The 24,705-nt window shown below is 50.3% G+C and overlaps 1 protein-coding gene across 3 annotated transcripts in view; it reads right to left on the minus strand.

Annotated features, from left to right (window-relative positions):
* Hpcal1 (hippocalcin like 1) overlaps nt 1-24,705 on the minus strand; it is an 80,834-nt gene that overhangs the window by 44,463 nt on the left and 11,666 nt on the right. The gene's annotated exons all lie outside the window — the stretch shown is intronic.

Consider the following 24,705-nt stretch of genomic DNA (forward strand, 5'->3'; position numbering starts at 1 on the left):
AAAACCCAGGAACAGTGCTCAGGCCCTGAGCTCAAGCCTCAGGACTGGCCAAAAAAAAAAAAAGAAAAGAAAAAAGAAAACTTGCCTGAAGGTCTACAATGGGCCATTTGCCCACCTTGCCCACCTTGTGAGAGAGCCGAGGCTGGAATCTTCCAAACAAAACTCACAGCCCCCACCCCAGGGACACCCACACACAACCCACTCAGAGATCACCAGAGCCTGGCTGAGAAAAGCAAGCCCTCCCGTGTGCCACACATGTCTTGTGAGTCTCTACTCAAAAAGGAACACATACACACACACATGCACACACATACACATGCAAACACACACACACACACACACACACACACACACACACACACACACACACTCAAAAGGACCGAGATTGAAACAACAGGAAGCATTTTGTGGGCTACCAACCATCTGTGCAGGTATAATGAGAACATGGACTCCTGCCTCACAGCCTGGAGTCTGGCCCAGAGTCAGCCTCAGACCCTGGCCCGCTAGGGTAGACCCCACTCTCCACCCTACACCCTACGTCCATTAGTTACCCGGAGATTGCCGCCGATCACTCAGGAAGACAGCTGCAGATCGGAGGCCAGCTTCTGTGAGCAGCACTGCTGAACCTGCTGTGTCCCCATTGCTGGGAAATCCAAGGCCATGGCAGAGCCTTGTGTTTTTGTTTGTTTGTTTGTTTTATCACTCCTGTAACTGAATGTGCTACACGCCATGGTGATACCTTTGATCAGGTTTGTCAGTCACACACTTCTGACGCTGCCTCCTGGGAAGAAGGTCTCAGCAGGCCACATGCATTCTGGATGCTCCAGGCCTTTCTCAGCCTGAACAACAGGCTGCCCACATTCCTTGGCTTGTGGCCCCTTTCTCCACCTATAGTGCCAGCAAGGTTGCACATCTTGTAATAATACATCCATTTGTCATACTTCCATCCAGGCAGACTCCAGCTAGGACAGGTGATTCTCTCTCTCTCTCTCTCTCTCTCTCTCTCTCTCTCTCTCTCTCTCTCTCTCTCTCTCTCTCTCTCTCTCTCTCGTGTTTGCATGCCAGTGCTTGACTGTAGGGCTTGGACACTGTCCCTTAGCATTTTTGCTCTAGGTTGGCACTCTGTCAGTTAAGCCACAACCTCACTTCCAGCTTTTTGCTGGTTAATTGGAGATATTCTCAAGGACTTTTCCGACTGTGACCCTCAAATCTCAGCCTCCCGAGGATCTATAATTACATTTATGAGCCACAGAATTGGTACAAAAAAAAAGGACAAAAGAGAGATTTACAATAAGCAATGAGCTGAACTCATTACAGAGGCTGGAGCGTTGCAGTCTCTAAGCTGGAAACTCAGCCGGTGATAAGGTTTCCAGTCCAAGGCCCAGGGCCTAAGTGTAAGAGAGAGAAGAGAGTTGGGCTCCAGTGGCTCACACTTGTAATCCCAGCTACTCAGAAGGCTGAGATCTGAGAATCAGTACAATGCCAGCATAGGCAAAAAGTCAGTGAGATACTCTTATCTCCAATAAACCACTGAGAAAAAGCCGGAAATGGCACTGTGTCTCGAGTGGTAAAGTGCTAGCCTTGAGCTCAGGGGCAGCACCTGGGCTTAAGTTCAAGCCCCAGCACAGGGGGGGACAAACCGGTCATTGAACAAAGACAGTGGCTCTCCCTGAGGCCACTTTTCGAATCTCAAGGTCAGATACACACAAATTCTGTTACCTGGGGAATCAACCCTTGGACCAGTCTTTTATTAACCTCCCTGGACCTCAAGGTTCTCTGTAAAATAGGGTCCTAGCCATCTTCTGCCTACTGTGTAGAGTTCCTGGGAGAGGGAGTGGCACTGAGACAGTGCCATGATCAGAGAAGCCGGCCCTGTGGCTGCTTCTCTGTGGTGCACCCAGCCAGGCTCCGCCCACAGCTGTCCAGAAGCCCATGCATAACTCGGGGACACAAAGGACCTCCGTGTAGGTCCATCACACTTACTAAATCTAACAGGCCATTACCAGTGAAGCTTCTGGAAATGGAAAGTTAAGGGTCTGGGTTAGCCATAAATCACCCACTTTGGGAAGACATATATAGTAAGTCGTTACCACAACCACCATCTGCAGAGAATGCTTCCCGGAGGATCACGAACCCAACAGCTTGGCTCCAGATAACTCCACACTCTACACCAAGGCTCGTAGCCCAAATTCCGCCCGACACCTGTGGATGACTGGGAGAACGGCTCCTGTCCTAGTCTTAAAATCAAATGGAGTGGGTAAGCCCAACTACTTAGGAGGCTGAGATCTGAGGATGAAGCTCCAAAGCCTGCCCAGGCAGGATATTCCATGAAATTCAATTAACCACCAAAAAGCTGGAAATGGAGCCATGGCTCAGGTGATAGCACCAGTCTCACATGAAAAGGCTTAAGGGACAGCACCCAAGCCCTGAGTTCAAATCCATACTAGTATACTAGCTCTCGTGTTCTCTTTCTCTCCCTCTCCCTCTCTGTCTCTCTGTCTCTCTCTCTTTCTCTCACACACACACACACACTCACACAGAAAAAGTTCATATACAAAAATTCATACAGGGCTGGGAGTTTGGCCTAGTGGTCAAGTGCTTGCCTAGCACGCACAAAGACCCAGATTCGATTCCTCAGTACCACATACATAGAAAAAAGCTGGAAGTGGTGCTGTGGCTCAAGTGGTAGAGCTCTAGCCTTGAGAAAAAGTCCAAGGACAGTGCTCAGGCCCCGAGTTCAAACCCCACAACTGGCAAGAGCAACAAAAAAATCATATAACTCTCCTACTCAGTTTTATCAGGTCAATAAGACTGACAAATTGGGGCCGGGAGTTTGGCCTAGTGGTTAAAGTGCTTGCCTAGCATGCATGAAGACCCGGGTTCGATTCCTCGGTACCACATACATAGAAAAAAGCTGGAAGTGGTGCTGAGGCTCAAGTGGTAGAGCTCTAGCCTTGAGAAAATCCAAGGACAGTGCTCAGGCCCTGAGCTCAAGTCCAGGACTGGCAAAAAAAAAAAAAAAGACTGACAAATTGGGAAACTGAGGCTCCCAGAAGTTAAGTGACTGTCTGGACAAAAAGAAGCAGGACCTACCTCTACCAAGCTCCCCTCCCACCCCCGGCGGACTCTCCTCCCTCTCGCAGGCCCCCCTCACATTCTGAACAGCACTGCTCTCCTCACAATGCACGCTTTGCAGTTTTGTCTAACACAGGCAAGAATAAAAGCTAAGAATTCTTCCAACTCTCAGCCACGGCTGTAGACCACAGGAGTGGCGGGATGGTGTCACAGCCCGATGCTGCAGACCACAGGAGTGGCGGGATGGTGTCACAGCCCGATGCTGCAGACCACAGGAGTGGCGGGACGGTGTCACAGCCCGATGCTGCCTCAGGAAGGAGAAGACCCAGCACGGGGCAGGGGACGGTGCTGTAGCAAAAAGGCTCCAGCTCCCCATCTTCCATGGCGTAGGCACTCTCCCCCAGTGTGTCCTGGCCACCCAGGCACAAGGCCCCCCTCCAGGTCCCTCCCTCCGGCTTCCTGGCTGAGCTGAAGCCTGGAGCTGAGCTTTACAGAAGGGGCACCCAGAGCAGAGCGGCGGGCTGAGAGGGAAGGCCAGCACATTGGGGAAATGGCAGGGGGCCAGCTCACTGGGAGAGGGGAGATGCAGGATGAGCGGCTGCAGTGGCCGAATGCCCAGGCTGGGAGCTCGAGCATCTGCTCATGAGCATCAGCCAAGCCTAATGGGGGGAGGACGGTGCCCAAATTCTGCCCAAAGGGAGAAATCACACATGGATCATCTACTTATTAATGCTGTGGAGGCAGGGGGAAAGCCCAGCGAAGCCGTGCGGGATCCTCCCACGTGGCCAGGCGTGGCAGGCCTCTCTGATCTCACCCACACTGGGTGGCCAGGCCAGGGTCCTTCTACCCTCACAGAAGGGGCCAAGGTTCTGAGGGCAGCACGGGCCCAGGGCGAAGGCCCAGCAAGCGCTGCCTGTCCTTCCATCCAAACCCCAAAGAGGGCCAAGTCGAGGTTTTGGTGTGGTGTGGGTTTTGTTCTGCCAGGACTAGGGCTTGAACTCAAGAGCGGGATGCTGTCCCTGAGCTTTTTCCACTCAAGGATGGCGCTTTACCCCTTGAGCCACAGTTCCACTTTGTCTTTTTTGGGGGTGGGGGTTGTTAATGAGATATTATAGTCTCATGGACTTCCATGCCCAGACTGGCTTCAAGCCACAGTCCTCAGACCTCAGCCCGCGGAGCAGCTAGGATCTCAGCCGGGGCAAGATTTTGAAAGCAGGGAGCACAGCATCTGCTCTGTCGGGCGGTGCACCAGGCGCCGGGCCTTCCACATCCACCTCCCCTGCAGCGCTGCGGTGGGTGTGGTATATTAACTTCCACACACATGCAAGCCCAGAAACAACGTTGTCTTCCATGCAGCCTGCAGCCGTCCAGGTTTGTTCTATGCAAGATGTCCTCACTGAGCTCTGCAGGCAAAGGACAGGCCATCCTTCAGTTTAATGGCCTTCTGACTCCCCGGACCACATTTCCAGATACACGTTCTGAGGCTGACCTGCAGTCTATTCCTGCATGGTTGAAAAAGCTCCAACGTCTTCTTCTCCCAATAACTGCTTCCTCAGGGTGTGGGGAGAGGCCAGGCTGTGTGAAAGGGCGCAGACCTGTGGCCCCTGCTGTGGACACAACTGAGACAGAGCAGCAGGACTGTGGGGAAAGGGGGGAGGGAGCTGGGAACAGAAAGAAGCCGATGTGTAATGGGGGCTAGCAGCTGCTGTGGCCCTGGTGTCTTAGTCCCCCAGTGTCAGGAAGGCATTTGGCAGGGATACTCGGAAAGACACAGCAAGGCACACAGGACTCAGCTTGAGAACTGAGGCAACCGCCCTGCAAGGCCAGTCAGCTGAGAGGGGAGAGCCACGTGGGCTCACCCTCAGCAGGGAAAGATGAAGCACAAGAGAACGGCAACACACCCCAAATTTCCCTTCTCAGCTCCACTCCGGCACTGCCACCTGGAGCCCAGAGGCTGTGGATAAGTCACCATCTGAGCCTCAATCTTCTCACCTGTAAAAATGAAGGCCTCTGGGCCAGGCGTTTGGACCCAGGTTCAACTCCTCAGTACCACATCCATAGAAAAAGCCAGAAGTGCAAAGACCCAGGTTCAAGTCCTTGGTGCTACATACATAGAAAAAAGCTGGAAGTGGTGCTGAGGCTCACATGGTAGAGCTCTAGCCTTGAGAAAGTCCAAGGACAGTGCTCAGGCCCTGAGCTCAAGCCCAGGACTGGCAAAAAAAAAAAAAAAAAGAAAGAAAAAGAAAAGAAAAAGAAAAAGCCAGAAGTGGTGATATGGCTCAAGTGGTAGAGCTCTAACCTCGAGAAAGCCCAAGGACAGTGCTCAGGCCATGAGTTCAAGTCCCAGACCTGGCAAAAATAAAAAATAAAATAAGGCCTGTGAGATCAGTGGTGAAAACCAGGGTCATGATACCACAGAAGGGAAGAGTCACTAGGAGTTCAAACCCAACAACCAAGTAGAACCATCAACCCCCAGACCAGTACGGCTGGCCCTTAGCCACGAGGATACAAGGTCTGCCAGTCAACTGTCACCAAGTTATGCTGGACAGGCAGGACTGGCCAGGGCAGACCCTGTCCTGCTCTCACCTTTCTAATTCAAATTCCTCCCAAGCAGAGCTGAAAACATCAAGAAATCCAAATCAGCTGGTACCACTGGCTCACGTCTGTAATCCTAGCTACTCAGGAGGCTGAGAACTGAGAACCTCAGTTTGAAACCAGTCTAGACAGGGAAGTCTGTGAGACTCTGGTCACGTAGAATCTCAGTTTAAAACCAGCCTAGACAGGAAAGTCTGTGAGACTCTGGTCACGTAACCACCACCACCAACAACAACAAGACAGAAGTGAAGCTATGGCTCAAGTGCTAGCGCAATAGCCTTAAGCAAAGAAGGCAGAGACAGTGCCTAACCCTTGAGTTCAAGCCCCAGGGCCAACACACACACACACACACACCTCAGTGAGTTTAGAAATGCACGGAATGGCCACATTACACTCCAGCTGCAGGACAGCAAGCACTAAAGCAAGTAAACTGAGGTAGAAGGCTACTGTCATGCTAGATAAGCCTGGTCTAGAGTTCACAGCCCCCCCCCCCCAATCCTGGCAGCCCGGCTGTACCTGCCCAGTGTAGCTTCGGGACAGCGCTGGCCCAGGGAAGACTGGGCACACAGACCAGGCTCAGTGCAGCCCTGCTGCCATGGCAACCACGAGCTTCCCAACTTTGGCATTAACACAACCTCAGATGGATCCAGGGCTCCAAATTAACATGACAATGAATCAGTATTTGCATTTAATTTGTTTTAATGGACTTGTACAGGTCTGGGCTTCACCCTTAACAGCAGCAGGTTCTCAGTGCCCCACACAGACCCTGACACCCCCACGCCAGCAAACTCTCACTCTTAAGTATGTCTGACTCCATTGCATGTCCCCCAAATACACACACAGGCACCACAACCTTTGGCAGTTCAAAGTTCAGCCCTTCGAGGGTAATCTTGGAGGCTGAGAGCCAAGGACTGAGTCAAAACCTGTCTAAGCAGAAAAGTCTATGAGGCTCTTATCCATTAACCACAAAAAAGCTGAAGCAGAGCTGTGGCACAAGTGGAAAGATCAGCCTTGAGTGGAAAGCTAGGGGACAACACTTAAGTCCAGTACTGTCATGTGTGTCACACACACACACACACACACACACACACACATATGCAACTTAAGAGTCAGGGTCCCAGGAATTAACCCCAAGCCCCGGGCTCTGTGCTGTGCCCTCTGCCCTGGGCAAGGCCCTGCTGCCGTCCCTTGCAATCCTGTTTGCAGGAAGAAAGAGAAGATCCCATAAGCATCTGGGTGGAAGGCACACTGCCTCGCAAACAAGCAAGGGCTCCTTCTTGTTATCTAAAGCAAACAGATAAAAACAGGAGAGCATCTTGTTCCTGCTCCCTTCCAGCAATAAAGCAACAACCATTCTCCAGAGCTCCACCTGGGACAAAGACCAAGCTCCAGGTGGGCCAGGCCACCCTGAGATCTGGGACTGTTTACCTCTGCAGGCTCCAGCTCTCCCTGTGTAACCTGAGGTGGCCGGCCCTAACTTGGGCATGTGGGCTTTGGGTCTGGGGTCTCAAAACCTGGTTTCAGGATGAGAATGCGTGAGAAGTCTCTGTGAAGGAACTGCAGAGGACGTCCCCAGGGGGTGAGGGCTCCCTGTCCCTCCAGGGCTTCCCCAGGCACAGTGGACATGCCATGGATACGTGTAGAGTGTGGAAGGAAGGAGTGGGGAAAGCTCCGGGAGGTCAGCGCGCTGGCCGCTCTCCTTAGGGGAGGGGTGGCTGGAGGAGGGCACGTGAGGCCCGTGAACTCCAGCCCTGAACTCTAGGCAAGGCGCACAAGGGGACCTCACCTGGCCCAGACACCTCATCTGCCTCTCCACTGCACCTCAGCACCCCTACCCCAAGGACCAGGCTGCCACCGCCTGAGACTAGACCCAGAGTGGAACACAAAGACGCTTAGTCACCAGCTGTCTGGGGACTCTGTCTCCTGGGAAGACACTTTCTTCAGGGAATGTCCCCCCTTCTCTCCCCCCGCCACACACAGATGACCTGCGTGTTTCCTGAGGGACAGTGGGTGCTGGCCAGGCGCAGGTAGATGAGACACACAGCAGGAAGGAACAGCAGAAGGAAGAGTGCTATGCAGAGTCCTACAGTGGTGAGCAGGTAGTGAGCAACTGCCAGCGGGGCCCAAGATATTGAAGGAAACCATCAGCCAACTGGTTCAGGACAACGTGCCGGCTCCCAACCAGTGACACCGCCCAGGGGAGGGTCTTCTTTCAAACAAACCAATCACCCTCTGATGAACTGCCAAAAGGGAGGAGAACACGGCAGGGGAGACAACACAACACAGCCCTGCCCGGGCCACTGCTCACGCTCCTCAGAGGCCTTGAGCTTTTAAGTAAAGTCTTGACAACTGTGCTCACAACTTGACTGATGCATCCTGTCAGCCCAGGGGACCCCCAGCAAGCAGCTTGCTGGGATGGGAGGAGGTGGAGCTAACTAACTAACAAGGTGTCTGACGGGCCCAGAGCCAGCAGAGGTCTGGCTGAAGGCTGGGGACGACATGCCCCATGTTGGACATTCTTCGTGACTTTTGGTGGGGTGGGGGCAGGGAGCCCACCAGGCACCCCATGTTTTTCTGCTTCACTGTCCAAAGCACACAGATCTCAGCCCCAGCTCACCAGGGCTTTCTGCTCTGGGAAATTCTATGAGCCTTCCAGGGAGGAGGAAGATAAGAGTGACCCATTGTCTCTTATCTGGGGATTTGCCCTTCCTTCTCAAAGGGAAGGGCTTTTAACTGACCTTGAACGAACATAGCAAGGCCCGAACTCCCAGGCTCCCCAGGCTGGGGGTTTGTAATCTTAGAAGTAGTTTTCTGCCTGCTGTTCCTATGTCAGCTGCCTCTTCCTCAACTCTGCTCAAAGGTCACCCTGCCTTCTCTGACTACGAGAAGTGCTGCAGCAGCTCTCCCATCCCTAGAAGAGATGAAACACAAGTCCACACAAACCTATTCACAACTGTTGCCAGCAGTGGCACTTATAACAACTCAAAGTGGGGCCAGGAGGATAGCCTCATGCTAGAGTGCTTGCCTAGCATGCACAAAGACCAGGGTTCAATTCCTCCTTACGACACAGAAAAAGCCAGAGATGTAGCCTTGAGAAAGTCCAAGGACAGTGCCCTGAGTTCAAGCCCCAGGACTGGCAAAAAAAAATAATACTAATAATAACCCAAAGTGAATGACACATTATAGATACATGAGTTCCCCCTCCAAAATAAAGTGGTATATGCATACAGTGGAATATTAGTCTGCCAGTGCAAAGGATGGAGTGTGGACATGCATGGCTATGCCACTTTGTCATGTGAAGGAGGAACCATAAGTACATGCTCAGGAAAGGACGCCAGAACCGGCCACAGGTGCATTATATTGATCATTATGTCCACAATAGGGGAATAAAAAATTAAGTGGTTTCCAGGGCTGGAGTAAAAGAGACTGGAGGTGATTGCTAATAGCTATTGGGTTTTTTGGGGGAGCAGGGGCTGACAAAAATGTTCTGGAACCAGACATAGCAAAGGGAAGCTCAACTTAATGAATATAGTATAAAGAACAATATTATACATTTTTAAACAGTGGCTTTTTAGGGTATGTGAATGTCTGTATGAGAGAGAGAGAGAGAGAGAGAGAGAGAGAGAGAGAGAGAGAGAGAGAGAGTGTGTGTGTGTGTGTGTGTGTGTGTGTGTGTGTGTGTGTGTGTGTGTGTGTTGGTACTATATTTTGAACCCAGGGACCTGAGTGCTGTCCCTTTTTCATTCAACTAGTGTTCTACCACTTGAGCCTCAGCACCACTTTTGGTTTTTTGCTAGTCAATTGGAGATACGAGTCTTTTTGACTTTACTGCCTGGGCTGGCTTCAAACCATGAGCCCTAGATCTCAGCCTCCTGAGTAGCTAGGATTCCAGGCATGAACCACCAGCTCCAAGCTGCTGTTGCTGCTTCTTTTGAGGCAGTTTTCCAATGGAGCCCAAGTTGGCCTTGAATTCAAAACCTATCTACTTTATTTAGGTGGTACAATCATGCTAAGCTCCATAATATAAAACTTTTTGCCCTGTCTCCCCCAAAATTTCCATGTCTTGGGCTGGGAGTTTGGCCTAGTGGTAGAGTGCTTGCCTGGAATGCACAAAGACTGGGGTTCAAGTCCTCAGTACCACATACACAGAAAAGGCTAGAAGTGGTGCTGTGGCTCAAGTGGTAGAGCAGTAGCCTTGAGAAAGTCCAAGGACAATGCCCAGACCCTGAGTTCAAGCCCTGAGTTCATGACCCAGGACTGGTCAAAAGAAAAAAAAAATTCCATGTCTTACCCACCCAGAACCTCTTCTCTTTTTTGTTTATTTAGTTAGTCATGAGGCCTTGAACTCTGGGCCCGAGAACTGTCCTTGAGCTCTTTAGCTCAAGGCTACCCCGCTATGCCTTGAGCCATAGCACCACTTCTGGTTTTCTAGTGGTTAAATGGAGATAGTAGTCTCACGGACTTCAGTGCCTGGGCTGGCTTTGAACCACGATCCTCAGATCTCAGCCTCCTGAGTAGCTAGGATTACAGGCATGAGTCACCGAGCCCGGCTTCTCCTTTCTTTTATTCGTCTTCTCCACAGCCTTACCACTCCTAAATATTATTACATAATACAATCTACATATCCAGTTTACTGTCTACTGCTCCTGGCTGGAAACCTAAGGCTGAGAAGAGAGCATTTCTCTTTGGATGCTTCCTCTCGGCAGACCATGGGCGCTATGTCACCATGTGAATGAATGAATGAATGAATGAATGAAGGATGGAAGGAAGCAGCATGGTTCAAGCTCCATGACCAACAACAACAAAAAAGGAGCACTGCCCAGTAGATATGGGGACAGCACCAAGAAACATACCTGCTCCCCCAAACTGGACTTGAGGAAAAACATGCTGTCTCAAAGCTCTGGGGTCCACTAAGAAGCCAGGGCACTCCAGCCATCAAGCCCTGCTTTTAGTAACTACAGAGATGGGAAGGTCCTAAGGAGAGCCACTGATGGATAACTGACTAAGCACTGCTCACAGTCGGAAGATGCCTGTGAATAACAGTTCCAAGAGAGACAGCAAAAGGTTGGCAGGCTGGCAGGGAGGCAGGAGATCGGCCCAGGGCCTCTTCGACTTCATGCAGTCGATGGTGGTTAGGCTGGGATCTTTTTTCTTTTCTCTTGTGCTGGCCTCAGGGCTTGAACTCTGGACCTGAGCGCTATCCCTAAGCTTTTGTGCTCAAGGCTAGTGCTCTACCACTTGAGCCACAGCTCCACTTCCAGCTTTTCTGGGGCTTAACTGGAAATAAGAGTCTCACAGGCTTTTGCCCATCTTGGTTTTGCACCGTGACCCTCAGATCTTGCAGCCTCTTGAGTAGAATCACAGAGCCACCAGCACCCAGCTATAGTTTTGGATTTTAACTGTCTCTCAAAGGCCCATATGAGATAAGACTTGTCATCTGCTACATATGGGACAAGTTTATGATGACACCCTTGGGAGATGGGAGGAAGTGACATCCTAGGGGAATGCCCTCAAGAGAGATGCTGGGACCTGGTTCCTTTCTGTCTGCCTGTCCTCCTCCAGTTTATATTCCTGCCATGATGTACTTGCGCCACGGGTCCAAAGTGGCAGGCCTTGATTAGAACTTCTAAAACTGTGGGCTAAAATAAACCTCTCCTCCTCAAAGCCTATTGCTGGTATTTTGTCCCAGTCAAGGAAAGCTGGCTAACTCAAGACTTGTGACCATAACACAAAGGCACAGGGAAGGGCCCCGGCAGTCCAGCTGCAAAATTATCCCAGGGCCCAATTAAGGCTTGGCCTACAGAATGTCATTGTTAAACTAATCTGTTGAATTCCAAAGAGGGCACTCATCATTCACACTACAGCAATCATCCTGGCTTTATTGAAAAATTTGAAGTGAGGCTCCAGTGGCCCCTGCCTCTCATTCTAGCTGCTAAGAGGCTGATACTTAAGAGGACTGTGGTTCAAAGCCAGCCAGGGCAAACAAACCAAGAGGAGGCCAGGAGTTGGGCCTAGTGGTAGAGTACCTAGCATGCACAAATACCCACGTTTGATTCCTTGGCACCACATACATAGAAAAAGCTGGAAGTCGGGCCGGGAGTTTGGCCTAGTGGTAGAGTTCTTGCCTAGCATGCACGAAGACCCGGGTTCGATTCCTTGGTACCACATACTTAGAAAAAAGCTGGAAGTAGTGCTGAGGCTCAAGTGGTAGAGTTTTAGCCTTGAGAAAAATCCAAGGACAGTGCTCAGGCCCTGAGCTTAAGCCCAGGACTGGCCAAAAAAAAAAAAAAAAAGGATAGAAAAAGCTAAAAAGCTGGAAGTGGTGCTGTGGCTCAAGTGGTAGAGCACTAGCCTTGAAGAAAGCCCAAGGACAGTGCTCAGGCCCTGAGTTCAAGCCCCATGACTGGGGGCGGGGGGGGGGGGGGTAGAAACCAGAGAGGAGAGTCCCTGAGTTTAAATTCACAAAAAAAAAAAAAGAAAAAAAGGGCAGGGAGTTTGGCCTAGTGGTTAAAGTGCTTGCCTAGCATGCATGAAGACCTGGATTTGGTTCCTTGGTACCACATACATAGAAAAAAGCCGGAAGTGGTGCTGAGGCTCAAGTGGTAGAGCTCTAGCCTTGAGAAAGTCCAAGGACAGTGCTCAGGCCCTGAGCTCAAGCCCAGGACTAGCAAAAAAAAAAAAAAGAAAAAAGAAAAAAAAGAGAGAAAGGAAGAGAAAGAAAAGAGAAAGATTTCAGGCTGGGCTCTGATGGTTTACGCCTATAACCCTAGCTTCTCAGGAGTCTGTAATCTGAGGGTCGTGGTTTGAAACCCATCTGGGACAGAAAAGTTCATGAGACTCGTATCTCTAATTAATCACTAAAAAAATAACCCACAAGTTAGCTGTGGTTCACATGGTATCGTGCCAGCCTTGAGCATAAAAAAGTTCAGGGACAGCACCTAGGTCCTGAGTTCAAGTCCAGGGACCTGCACAAAACAAAAAGAAAGAGAGAAAAAAAGAAAAGAAAAAGAGTAGCCAGAAAGCAGAAAGATTTCATCGTCATTTTAGATATGCAATCTTAATACATTTACATTTTCTGTCAGGAAAAGAAAGAGGTTATATAGAATAATAAACAAAACAGAACTGAGGGCAAGATTGTGTCAAAAATCACCATGTCTAACCTTTGTTTAGAAAAATAGCTTAATTCACAGACACTTTCTCAAAAATATTCCCTAAAGCGAAGCTTGTTCTTTCTCCAGGATGGCTGGGATTCCCAGGAAACCAGACACACCTGGTCTCCATGGCAACACACCTGTCTCCAACGACAGCGAGCATGCTTCCTGCCTTAGTGTGGGATCCCAGAATGATCTGAGGACGTTGCATTTGAAGGAACCATTTTGATCACGAGTAATTATTTTCAAAATTCAGTTTCCTTATGGTGAAGATCCCGAGGTTAGATCCCAGACATGATGGAATTCTGCTGACAATTGCAGACTTGTTTTCTATTTCATCTCCAGATCATAAACACTCACTGAACTTGTAAAGATGTGGTTCGCTATCCATCTCATGTGGGTCCCTGAGCTGGCAGAAAAGAGCAACTTGGGTTTCCTTGACTTCACAGGGATGCTATCTGCCTGCAAGGGCCCAGCCCCAGGCGGCTCTCCCTCCTTCACACTGCCATAAATCTTTCCTATTAGCCCGTTTCTCTGATGGCTGTCTCATTTTCCTAATTTCCTACTCCTGACTCAATATCCTAGACTCAAATTAAACCTCTGAAAAACAACAGGGAATAACAAGCTTTTGGAACAATGCCATCTGAAGTCAGGCTGGGCCTATCAAGGGCAGAGATGGCCCCTGCCCCCAGCCAGCAGATAAATGCAGTCCAGCCAGCCCGGCTGAGGTACACAGAAAAGAGACGCTTGGTCTCCAGACAGATTCCATCCCCAGGAATGGAGACCTGGAGGGCACTGCTTCTCTGGAGGTCATGAGAAAGGAGCAGGGATAGGAACAGAAGAGGTTATAACCAAGAAGGGAGCTAGGAATATATTAACCAGACAGACAGACAGGCAAAGCCAGCATAGGTTAGTGGTAACAAAGGCATCAAACCACTGCATTAAAACACCCTGATGGGCCAGGCACTGGTGGGTCACACATATCATCCTAGCTACTCAGGAGGGCCGAGATCAAGGATCCCAGTTCAAAGTCAGCCCCGGCAGAAAAGCCCGTGAGGCTCTGATCTCCAATTAACCACCAAGAAAGAAGGGGAGCTATAGCTCAAGTGACAGAATGCTAACCTTGAGCACAAAAGCTCAGATGCCAAGGCCCTAAGTTCAAGCCCCAGGGCTGGCACCAAAAACAGATAAATAAAAATTAAAAAGAAACCAAAACAAAACAAAACAAAAAGATGAAAATGTCAGGAGCCACAAGCCTCCTCCAGGTCAAGAGAGCAAGCAAAAAAACAAAGAAAAAACTAACCAGGCACCACTGGCTCACACCTGTAATTCTAACATTCTAACTACTCAGGAAACAGCTCTGAGGATTCGGGGTTCAAAGCCAGCCCAGGCACTAAAGTACCTGAGACTTTTATCTCCGATTAACCACTAGAAAACTGGAAGTGGCGCTGTGGCTCAGGGGTAGGGCGGTAGCCTTGAGATGAAGAGCTCAGGGACAGCACCCAGGCCCAGAGTTCAAGCCCCATGACTTGGTGAATCAAAGGCAAACTCTCCCCTCTGCCACAATGAAATGGCGACTTGCTCGGAAGACTGGGACAATTGTGCTTTATGTGCAGTTAATGCATTTGCTCAGAATTGGATTTAGGTTTGTTGAACAAATTCTAATGATGTATTAGGATAAGTGTCCATTAACTCAAGGAATCACAGTGTAGAGCTCTGGGTTCCAGTCAGTCTGAGGACAAAGAGGACATATGCCAAGCAAATTAAGAAGATAAGCACTTGTGGGTGGGACAGGAAGGAAAAACTGGGAGAGGGCAAGAGAAGACGTGAGATTACCTAAAAAGAAATGTACTCTGCCGGGCCTACAGAACAGTAAACTCTCTGTACATCACTCTCCCCCCACCCCCAGCTCAAGGCTAGCACTCTACCACTCTCAGTCACAGTGCCACTTCCAGTTTTCTTATGGTTAACTGGAGATAAGAGTCTCACGGACTTTGGTGCTTGGGCTGGCTTTGAACCCTGATCCTCAGATCTCAGCCTCCTGAGTAGCTAGGATTACAGGTGTGAGCTGCTGGCGCCTGGCTAAGATATGTAGTTCCTTCTCATTGGTTTTCTGGGACTTTCCCCACCCTGAACAGAAGTGACATAAGCCGTCTATATAATTCTCTACCTTGCTTTCTAGCCCCACACTTAGGAGAAATACTCCAGCTCCAGCTTTTCATCCCCTTAGCTAATTACTATTATTTTCTACCATAGCAAAACAAGTCTTAGAAATTCACTAGACAGACCAATTTGTGGCAAAATCTGGCCAGAAGTTTGCATACTAAATATACTTTTGTCTGAAAATAATACAAATGGCTCTGTGCTGTACAATCCTTCCTAATGCCTTTCTCTCTAATTGTAATTAGGGGAAACAAGGCGTGCAGTCTACCAGTCTCTTGCATAATCGGAGGTGTGACCTCCTGAGAACACAAAAGCATCATTAGAAAGAGGAAACCAGCATCCTGGAGGTGGCAGTTCTTGCTTGTCTGTCCTTGGGGAACAGGAAATCGATTCTAAAGAAGGCCCAGAATTAAGTGACTGGGCTCTGAGCTCACCTGGCCACCTTTCACTGCTGCTTCCACCAGTAGCCAAAACCATTCACTTTCAGGTGTGCCGGCTTCCCCTGGAACTGTCCCGTGCCTTCTTTATTATCTCAGATCCCTAGGTACAAGAAGTTAAACACACACAGTCCCGCCCCCTCCCCTGCCACACTCTGCACATTTGTCTCTCAGTACTAGCCGTTCCTTCTGACTTGAAATGCCATTTCTTTTTTTTGCATCAGGGGGCTTGAACTCTAGGCCTGGGCACTGTCCCTGAGCTCTTCAGCTCAAGCTACAGCCCTATACCTGAGCTACAGCCCCACTTCCCATTTTCTAGAGACTAACTAGAGATAAGAATCTCCCGTTCTTTAGTGCCCAGGCTGGCTTTGAACCTTAATCCTCGGCTCTCGGCCTCCTGAGTAGCTAGGATTACAGCTGTGAGCCACCGCACCCAGCTTTTTTTTTTTTTTTTTTTTTTTTTAAACTCTAGGCCTCTGTACTGCTCTAAGCTTCCTGGCTCAAGACTTGAAACTTACTTCTAATTTTGGCTTTTTGGTGGACACTGGAGATGAGACTCACAAGCTGCCTGCCCAGGCTGGCTTCAAACCTCAATCCTCAGATCTCCCGAGTAGTAAGGACTGCAAGAATAAGCTACCAACACCCAGGTAGAGACGTCACCTAGTATCAGCCACCCAGGTGTCTGGATTTTCTAAGACACTCGTTTTTGTTTTTGTTTGCTTAGCTATGTAAATTCTCTCTGCAGCTTCAGGTGGATAGATCCTGAATGCAAGTTACTGCTTCAACTTTTTCCCCTGAATTGTACATGGAGAATGTGAGATATGAATGACGTGGGCTCACTCCACCAGCCCACAGAGCCTCAATGGCTTTTAATATTGTGGCACAAGGGCTGGGCATTTGGCTTAGTGGTAGAGTGCTTGCCTAGCATGCACAATGACCCAGGTTCGATTCCTCGGTACCACATACACAAAAAAAGCCAGAAGTGGTACTATGGCTCAAGTGGTAGAGTGCAAACCTTGAGAAAGCTCAAGGACAGACCAAGTCCTGAGTTCAAGCACAGGACTGGCCAAAAAAAAAAGTGCCACAAGTCTAACCAATGCACACAACAAGTCTGCATGGGTCAATGCTGGGCATAGAAAATACCACTGCTCACTGCCTGGACACTCAGACCTGCAAAGTGGGCCAAGCAGTCAAAAACTCAAGATTTTCAATAATTCAGTACACCCACCGTCCTAACAGCTAATGAAGCAGGAGTGGTTCAGCAACCCCCACCCACCCCCACATACACATCTGGGCATCCATCATGTCCCAGGCTCTGGGCTACCCTGGAGGAAGCTTCAGGTCCTACAGCCCCTGGAAGAGGGGGACAGGCATGGTGCCAAAGAGCATTCAGGGTCCCCTCTGCGGGAAGGCTGGCCTCCTCCTGGGCCTGAAGGAATGGAGAGATTTTCCTCAAAGCTGCCAGATCGGTAATTCTCATTAAGCCACGTTCAGAAGCAAATTCCACCATCCATCAAGTGCTCTACCGGCAACAATTAGACCATCCTGCCGCCCTCACTAACTCCCCGAAGCCCGAGCAAGGCCGACAGGACACCTCACCAGGCAGAAATGTAACAGCGCCTAAGGCAGACTCAGCGCAGACTGGATGAAGATGATGGCGACAGGATGACAACAATGGTGAGGGGGTGAGGATGACAGTAACCACGGTGATGCTGACAGTAGTGTTGATGGTGGTGACAATGACGGTGCTGGTGGGATGGAAGTGGAGTTGGTGATGATGAGTGAAGATGACAGTGACGACGTGGTTGTCCTGGGAAGCCAACAACTGGCCCCCTAACAAGTCACAGGGGAGGAGCTACAGCTGCAGGGAGCCCTTCATATTACACGGGGCCCCTGGCTCAGGCTTCCCCTCCCCAGATCTCACACTGAGGGAAATCATCCCCAAATGCACAAGCTCTGCCCTGGCGTGAGCCGAGCATGACCAGGCCACACTGCGGGACAGAATCACCAGGCACGCGTGGGATCACAAACGCAGAGCTTCTCGCTCATCTTCGGGTGAAATGAAACAGCACCCCCTCCCCAAACAAGCATGAAAAGAGGCCCCTGGCCTCTTTTCACCTTCCACCAACTGAGCAGAAGCTACCCAAAGGAATCACACCTCCCGGCCTCAGGGCACAGCCCACCATGAAGGTGGAGCCTCTGCTGGACCCACACGGCCTGGACCGCGGGGAGGGCACATGGCCCCTTTACAGGCTTTCACACAGTGTATCCGTCTGGCAGCGGCTGCCCTCTGCTTGGAGAGGTGGAGCCACTGGTTCCGGGAACCCCTGTCCTGCCTCAGCCCCAGGCGGGACACCACTCTGGACGCCCCACATTCACTCAGCCAAGAAGTGTTCCTCCAGAGAACCTCAGAGTGCTGAAAACGGATTTCAAGAGGTCCACAGTTCCCTCCCAGAGTGGAAAAGCTGGGGTGATAGGGAGCAGCGGGGCGGGTGCTTGAGTCCCTTTTGGGGGAGCATCAGTCACAGGCATGGAGAGCAGGCAGAGAGCCCTTGCACTGCGGCCTGGCCAGCTAGCTGACTGGCGCTCAAGCTCCCCCAAAGCTCTCCAGCCTCTGTGGGGCTGAAGAAAAGCCTGCAGACCACCGTGTGCAGCCCCCAACAACAGAGACAACGTGGGGTACACATCAGGGACATCAGGGACCCTGAGTGATGCTTCCCAGAAGTCATGAGAGGTCCAAGATGGCTCCCTGAGCACCAAACTGCGAGCCCCTAGCCAGAGCCCTTGAAGAGGCCTTCACATGACACCTATCACATGCTCCCGACACCCTAAACCTCAACTGGAAATGGGGAACCACCAGCGCCCTGCACACGTGACCAGCCACCCACTCCCTGGCGTGGACTCACAGCCATGCATCCTTTCATATGAGCATGAGTATGGTACTGGGCTGACACTCGGGACCTGGACACTGTCCTTCAGCTTTTTCATTCAAAGCTAGTGGTCTAACACTTAATACATAGCTGCTTAGTTAGAGACGAGAGCCTAACAAACGGTGTGGGCTCGATTCAACCTCGTCCTCAGACCTTAGCCTCCTGTGTAGTGAAGATTAAGATGTGATCCACCAGGGCTCTGTGTATACTTTGGTTGTGTATACTATGTGTACACTTTAATTATCTACGTGGCCTAGAACTCTTTTTCTGCCTATGAGCAAGTAAGCCTAGAAAACGTCATCTAGACAACAAATGTAGAACAGATAGACTATGCCTGTAACCCAGGTCCACCTGGCCCACAAAAACCTTGATGATTCCCTGAGGTATTTTGAGTCTATCTAGGAACCCCAACCCTTGGCAAACATGTTCTCAGCATCTACCATGACCATTTGCCACAGCGACTGCAGAGAGACCCTCTGTGAACTGCCATTTGGCATCAGGCCTAGCGCTAACGAGTGCAGGAGGCATGGCTGCCATGTCTAAGCCTGCTCTATGCCTCTGACACGGCCTCCTCTGTTTGCTTCCTAGAAACCTGAAGAGGCAAGCCAGACACGCTGCAATCCCAGCAGCTCAGGAGGCTGAGATCTGTGGGTCAGGGTTTAAAGCAGTCTGCGGAGAAAGTCTGTAAGACTCCAGTGAACCCACAGAAAGCCAGAGCTAGTGCCTCATGCCTGTAGCTACTCAGGAAGCTGAGATTTGAGGTTGGAGTTCAAAGCCAGCCCAGGTAGTAAAGTCCATGAGATTCTTTTCTCCAATTAACCACCAGAAAACCACCGTGGCTAGGGCCGGGAGTTTGGCCTAGTGGTTAAAGTGCTTGCCTAGCATGCATGAAGACCCGGGTTCGATTCCTCAGTACCACATACATAGAAAAAAGCCAGAAGTGGTGCTGAGGCTCAAGTGGTAGAGCTCTAGCCTTGAGAAAGTCCAAGGACAGTGCTCAGGCCCTGAGCTCAAGCCCAGGACTGGCAAAAAAAAAAAAAAAAAAAAAAAACCCACCGTGGCTCAAAATGAGCTGAAGAGCTCAGGGGCAGCATCCATATTCAGAGTTCAAGCCCCACAACTGACAAAAGCGGGGGGTGGGGGGAGAAGAGGGGGGAAGGAGGGAGACAGAGGGAAGAAAGGAGAAAGGGAGAGCAAGAAGAGAAAAAGGAGGAGGAAAGGAGGGAAGGGAACCTCAAGGTCTCTCCCATCCCCATCTATTTGCCAGGGGCCCTCTGAGCCGCACAGGCTGTAGTGTGTGGACTGGGCCCTGGGCAAATGAAGACACATCCTGGACCACTCCTGACCCAAAAGGCTGAGGCGGGATGACAGGACTTGTGCTGGAGAAACCAAACACCACCCAGGCTAGGGTGGCCCAGGCTAGGCCCACAGGAGGACATATAATTATGACCAAAATAGGGGAGGAAGAGAAAGTGGCCTGGTTTAATTTCTGCTTCTTCTCACTTCCTGCTGCTCATAGTGTTGCTCTGCGTCTCCTCAGTTTCCCACTTTAAAAAATGAGTTTAGCCAAGCACTGTGGCTCAAATCTGTAATCCTTGCTACTTGGAAAATGGAGACGGGGGACTGTGGTTCAAGACCAGACCAAGCCAAAAAAAAAAAAAAATAGTTCATGAGAGTCTACCTCAGGCAAGGCTGAGTGCACGGATCTATCACCACAGCGGCTAGGAAAACTCGAGGAAGTGGATCACAGACATAAGGTGAGACCCCATGTCAAAAACAGCCAACAGAACAGGGGCTGGAGGCATGTCTCAGGTGGTACAGTGCCTGCCTGGCACGTGCAAGGCCCTGCGTTCCAACAAATACCACCAACCTCCCCCCCCAACCCTGCCAAAAGAAGTTTCATGTCCTTTGTCTCACATAGTCTTTGTGAACAAGACAAAGAATGAAACAGACACTGCACACCCTGGATTCCAAATTCTAGCCTTGCTAGGTACTCAGAATAAAAGAACGGTGAGAAAAACAACCCCAGTCTGCACAGCGGAGACGCCTTGGGCATACAGCAAGCGCCAATGCTGTGCAGGAAGGAAGACAGCTCATCATCTCAAAAGAAGGTGGACAATGGCCAGGAGTTTGGCCTCGTGGTAGAGTGAAGACCTGAGTTCTATTCCTCAGTACCGCATACGTAGAAAAAAAGCCAGAAGTGGTGTTGTGGCTCAAGGGGTAGAGCTCTAGCTTTGAGGAAAGTGTTCAGGCCCTGAATCCAAGCCCAGGATCTGGCCAAAATAATAATAATAATAATAATGATAATAATAATAATAATAGACAAGTGCCCACCTCCCTTCCCTGGCACCGAGTTAAGGATGGGTTGGTCAGAAACAGAGACTCCAGGAAAGCTTCTGATAGAAACGTTTCTAGGAGAGAGAGGAAGAAGAAAAAGAGGCGGCTCTGGGGCGGAGAGCAAACAGCAACAAGCACCCTGAGATGATGGGAGTGCTGGAGTACGGTGAGGCTGCACAACTCTGGAGACTCACCGGAGACCACGAATGACACTTAAGAAGAGCCCGTGGTGTGAACCATCGCACATCTTCACACGTGGCAACACTTTAAAAGGGCGGCTCCAGGGGCTCCACCCATAGTCCTCGTTGCTCAGTAGGCTAAATCTGAAGATCACAGTTCAAAGCCAGCCTGGGCAAGAAAGTCTGTAAGGTTTGAATCTCTAATTAACCAGCAAAAAAAAGCTGGAAATGGAGTGGTGTTCAAGTGGTAGAGCACTAGACTGGAGTGAAAAGGCTCAGGGACAGCACTCAGGCCTGAACTCAAGCCCAGGGCACCCGCACACAAGCCCATGCGCATGTGCGCATGCACAGAGAAGTGTGAGGGAAAAAAGCAGAAGGAAACATCCAGTTCCACCTCCAGCCCTCCACTGCCCACCTCGGCTCCCAGGCAGAAGCTGCCTTCCCCAGCCCCTCAAGCTCTGGGGTTCTCCGGTCCCCCTACATGGCCACAGCCCCCGCCTTCTCAGAACTAGCTGGACCGAGGTCCTCGTGAGAGGAGAGGGCCAGTGACAAAATGTGTGTGGTGAAGGAAGCGGGAGCCTCGCTCCAGGTCAGGGGCCTTCAGGCCACTCCACGGCCTCAGAAGTGGAGCGTGGGGCTGCAGTGCCCGGCCCAAGGCCACAGAGAACACGGGGCCACCCAGACAGGTGGGGCAAGGAAAGGAACGTGCTGGAAGATGTCTGGCTTTCGCAGCTAACTAGTAACTGAGTCTCAGGTTCAGCCATAGGGAGAATCCTGGAAACCATCCTGGAGGAGGGTAAGCGTGGGGGAGGGGACTGCAGCTCACAAGGAGAATGCAACACAAGTGTGGGTCACCTGTCTCTGCACTGGTGTAGGCACCTGTGGGCTGACACACAAGGAGACACACAGCAAGGGAAGATCTCAGCAAAGAGACCCAAGCAAAACCAAGACTGCAAAACGGAATCCCCGCTCCCTCCAATCCACAGGGCCTTCTTCCTTTCTTTACAATCATGGGCACCTTAACCAAGCACTCTTAAGTCTTCCTAGCCAAAGGTTAGAGACCCACGTGGGACTGGTTCTGCCTGAGAAAACTATATAGGGAGGGGGAGGGCACTTGAGTTGTGCCTCACGCAATGGAAAGAAATCCATCCAGAGTCCATGCTGGTGGCACACATCTGTCACCCTGGTTACTCAGGAGGCTGGGCTCTGAGGACTGAGGTTTGAAGTCAGCATGAGAAAGAAAGGCCATGAGACTCTTGTCTCCAATGAACCACAAAGGGCTGGAAGTAAGCTGTGGCGCAAGCAAGACCCTTGAGCAAAAAACAAAAAAGCTCAGAGACAGCACCCAGGTGTGAGTTCAAGCCCCAATACTGGCACATCATACATCCCTCCGTGGACGTGTGTCTCAGTATGTCTGCATAGATGAAAGTAGGGACAGCAGTTCAGCAAGCACCCCGTGCGTGAGCACTGTATCTGGGAAAGGGCGTCTTGAGTTAGTCGTGCCTCATAAATACACAGATGTGAAGCTTTGCCTCTGCAATTCAATTTTACTTGAAACGACATAGCCGAGGTAGAACTCTAAAAGATTTACTGTGCTCTGCAGATGATTAAAAAAATATATATCTAGACTTACATCTTGCTCCTCAGTACCTAAGAAATGTTTCACCTGTCAAACTGTATTGATTACCTGAAGTTATATTACAACCTGCACCAACAGAGCTCAGCCAATGTGTGTGTGTGTGTGTGTGTGTGTGTGTGTGTGTGTGTGTGTGTGAGGGGGGGGAGGGAAAGTGACTGAAACACCTTCCCCACACCAAAGGATATTGAGATCCTAAACCCATCCTGACATCTCCATGTGCAACTATCCATCTGTCTTCTCTGTATTAGAAATTAACCCAAAGGGACTCAAGTTCAAGAGCCACATGAGATTCACACATGCTTCATTGCCTGTGACATAAAAACAGTAAGACTGCAGTGGCTTACACCTGGAATCCCTGCTTCTCAGGAGATGAGATCTGAGGACTGAGGTTTGAGGTCAGCGCAGGCAGGCAAGAAAGGCCCCAAAAAGCCAGAAGTGGAGCTGAGTCTCAACTGGTAGAACACTAGCCTTGAGCAAGAAGGCTTAAGGGCAGCTTCCAAGCCTGAAGTTCAAAACCCACAACCACACACACACACACACACACACACACACACACACACACACACACAAAGACTGGGAGAATGGGGAGCCTCAAAATACAGCAAAATTCAAATCTACAGGATCTGCTCATCTAAACTCCACAGAGGCCCAACCGCCCCACTGTCATGACGTCAGCTCTAACAAAACACACATAATCCTCCATCAAGCCTAGACCAGCAACTCATAAATCAAAAAGGCCTTCTCCCACAACGAACAAGTAACGTTCAGAACATGCTGGAAGGCCAAGTCCTAAGACAAACTGATGCCAATCTAGATAAAAAGGGAGCTACTGAGACGCTGGATCTTCATACCAAGCAAACTCGATAGTTTCCTGTGGGTTTCCTGAATTGCCAATGGGTTATGGGATGGTGGGGGACTCTATCGTGAACAGCCATTCAAGGTCTCAGATTAAGCTGGGGAGAAAGGCACGAAATCACGCAGTGAGAAGCACGCAGCACATGCCACATGGTTCTAGGCAAGGCCCTGTCAAACGTGGAGCGGTAGGAACGGTGTCAGGACTTCACTCCATAGTCTTGATGCTAAGAAGTGAGCAGACAGGAACCCATGGCACATCCAGGTAGAAGAGACCGAGGAGCAGAGGCCCTAGGCTGGGTGAGAGATGTGAATCAAAGTGAATCAAAAGTTCCTTTTGTCATGCTGTAGCTTCCTCATTCTGCAGAGCCTTGCGGCTATAAAGAGGCACTGAGATGAACTGTGACGCAATTTCGCCTGAGTTCTTTTTGTATGGGTGTGTGGTGGTACTGAGGCTTGAACTGAGGGCCCATGCGCTAGCCTTTAGCTTTTTTGCTCAAGGAAGATGGTCTACCATTAGAACTACAGCTCCACTTCTAGCTTTTTAGCAGTTAAGTGGAGACAAGAGTCTCAAGGATTTTTCTGCTCAGGCTGGCTTTGAACCTAGATCTTCAGACCTCAGCCTCTGAGTAGCTAGGATGACAGGCAAAGGCACTGGCAGCTGGTGTGCTTTAAGTTCTTTATTTCTCTTACCGCGTTCTCTGGAAGAGGGCCTGCTGGAAATAAATGGGTTACTGGTAGCTCTGGGGAAAATCTGTTGGGGAGGAGGGCTCAGATGTCCAGTTTCTCCTCAGATCTAGTGACCTTCCCATTATGATTCCTAAAGCTATGGCTCCCAAACTTGTGACACATTCACAGTCATACACCACCTTAAAAACAGAGCACAAGTGGGGCCCGAAGGGAACAGGACAGGCTAGGAGGTCCCACAGCCAGGCAGAGGTCCCACAGCCAGGCAGGGCACAGCCCTGGGCTTTCCCTAGGCACATTATCCAATAAAACCTCAAGAGCGCAGTAATTACAGGCACTTTCAAAAGTGAAACAGAAATAGATTTGGAGCCAAGCGCTGGTGTGCTTGAGAGACAAAGGGCCTGGCTTTCACTCAGAAAAAGAAAACAAAAAGCAAAACAGCTTTGCGATTTGCCTTGTCAACTGAGAAACCCATTGATTTATTACTAGTAGTAGTAGTAGTATTAAATCTGATTATGAGGGAAGAACAGCACTCAGATCAGGATCCCTTTTCTCTTTCAGGATGTAAAAATCACTCCACTGAGCACAGAACAAGGTGCATCCTACCTGCGCCCCTGGGGTGGAATCCAGATGAGTTATCAGCTTATGATCCTCCCCAGA

This window comes from Megascapheus bottae, chromosome 7, assembly GCF_031878675.1.
Source record: "Megascapheus bottae isolate mThoBot1 chromosome 7, mThoBot2.hap1, whole genome shotgun sequence".
NCBI lineage: Eukaryota > Metazoa > Chordata > Mammalia > Rodentia > Geomyidae > Megascapheus > Megascapheus bottae.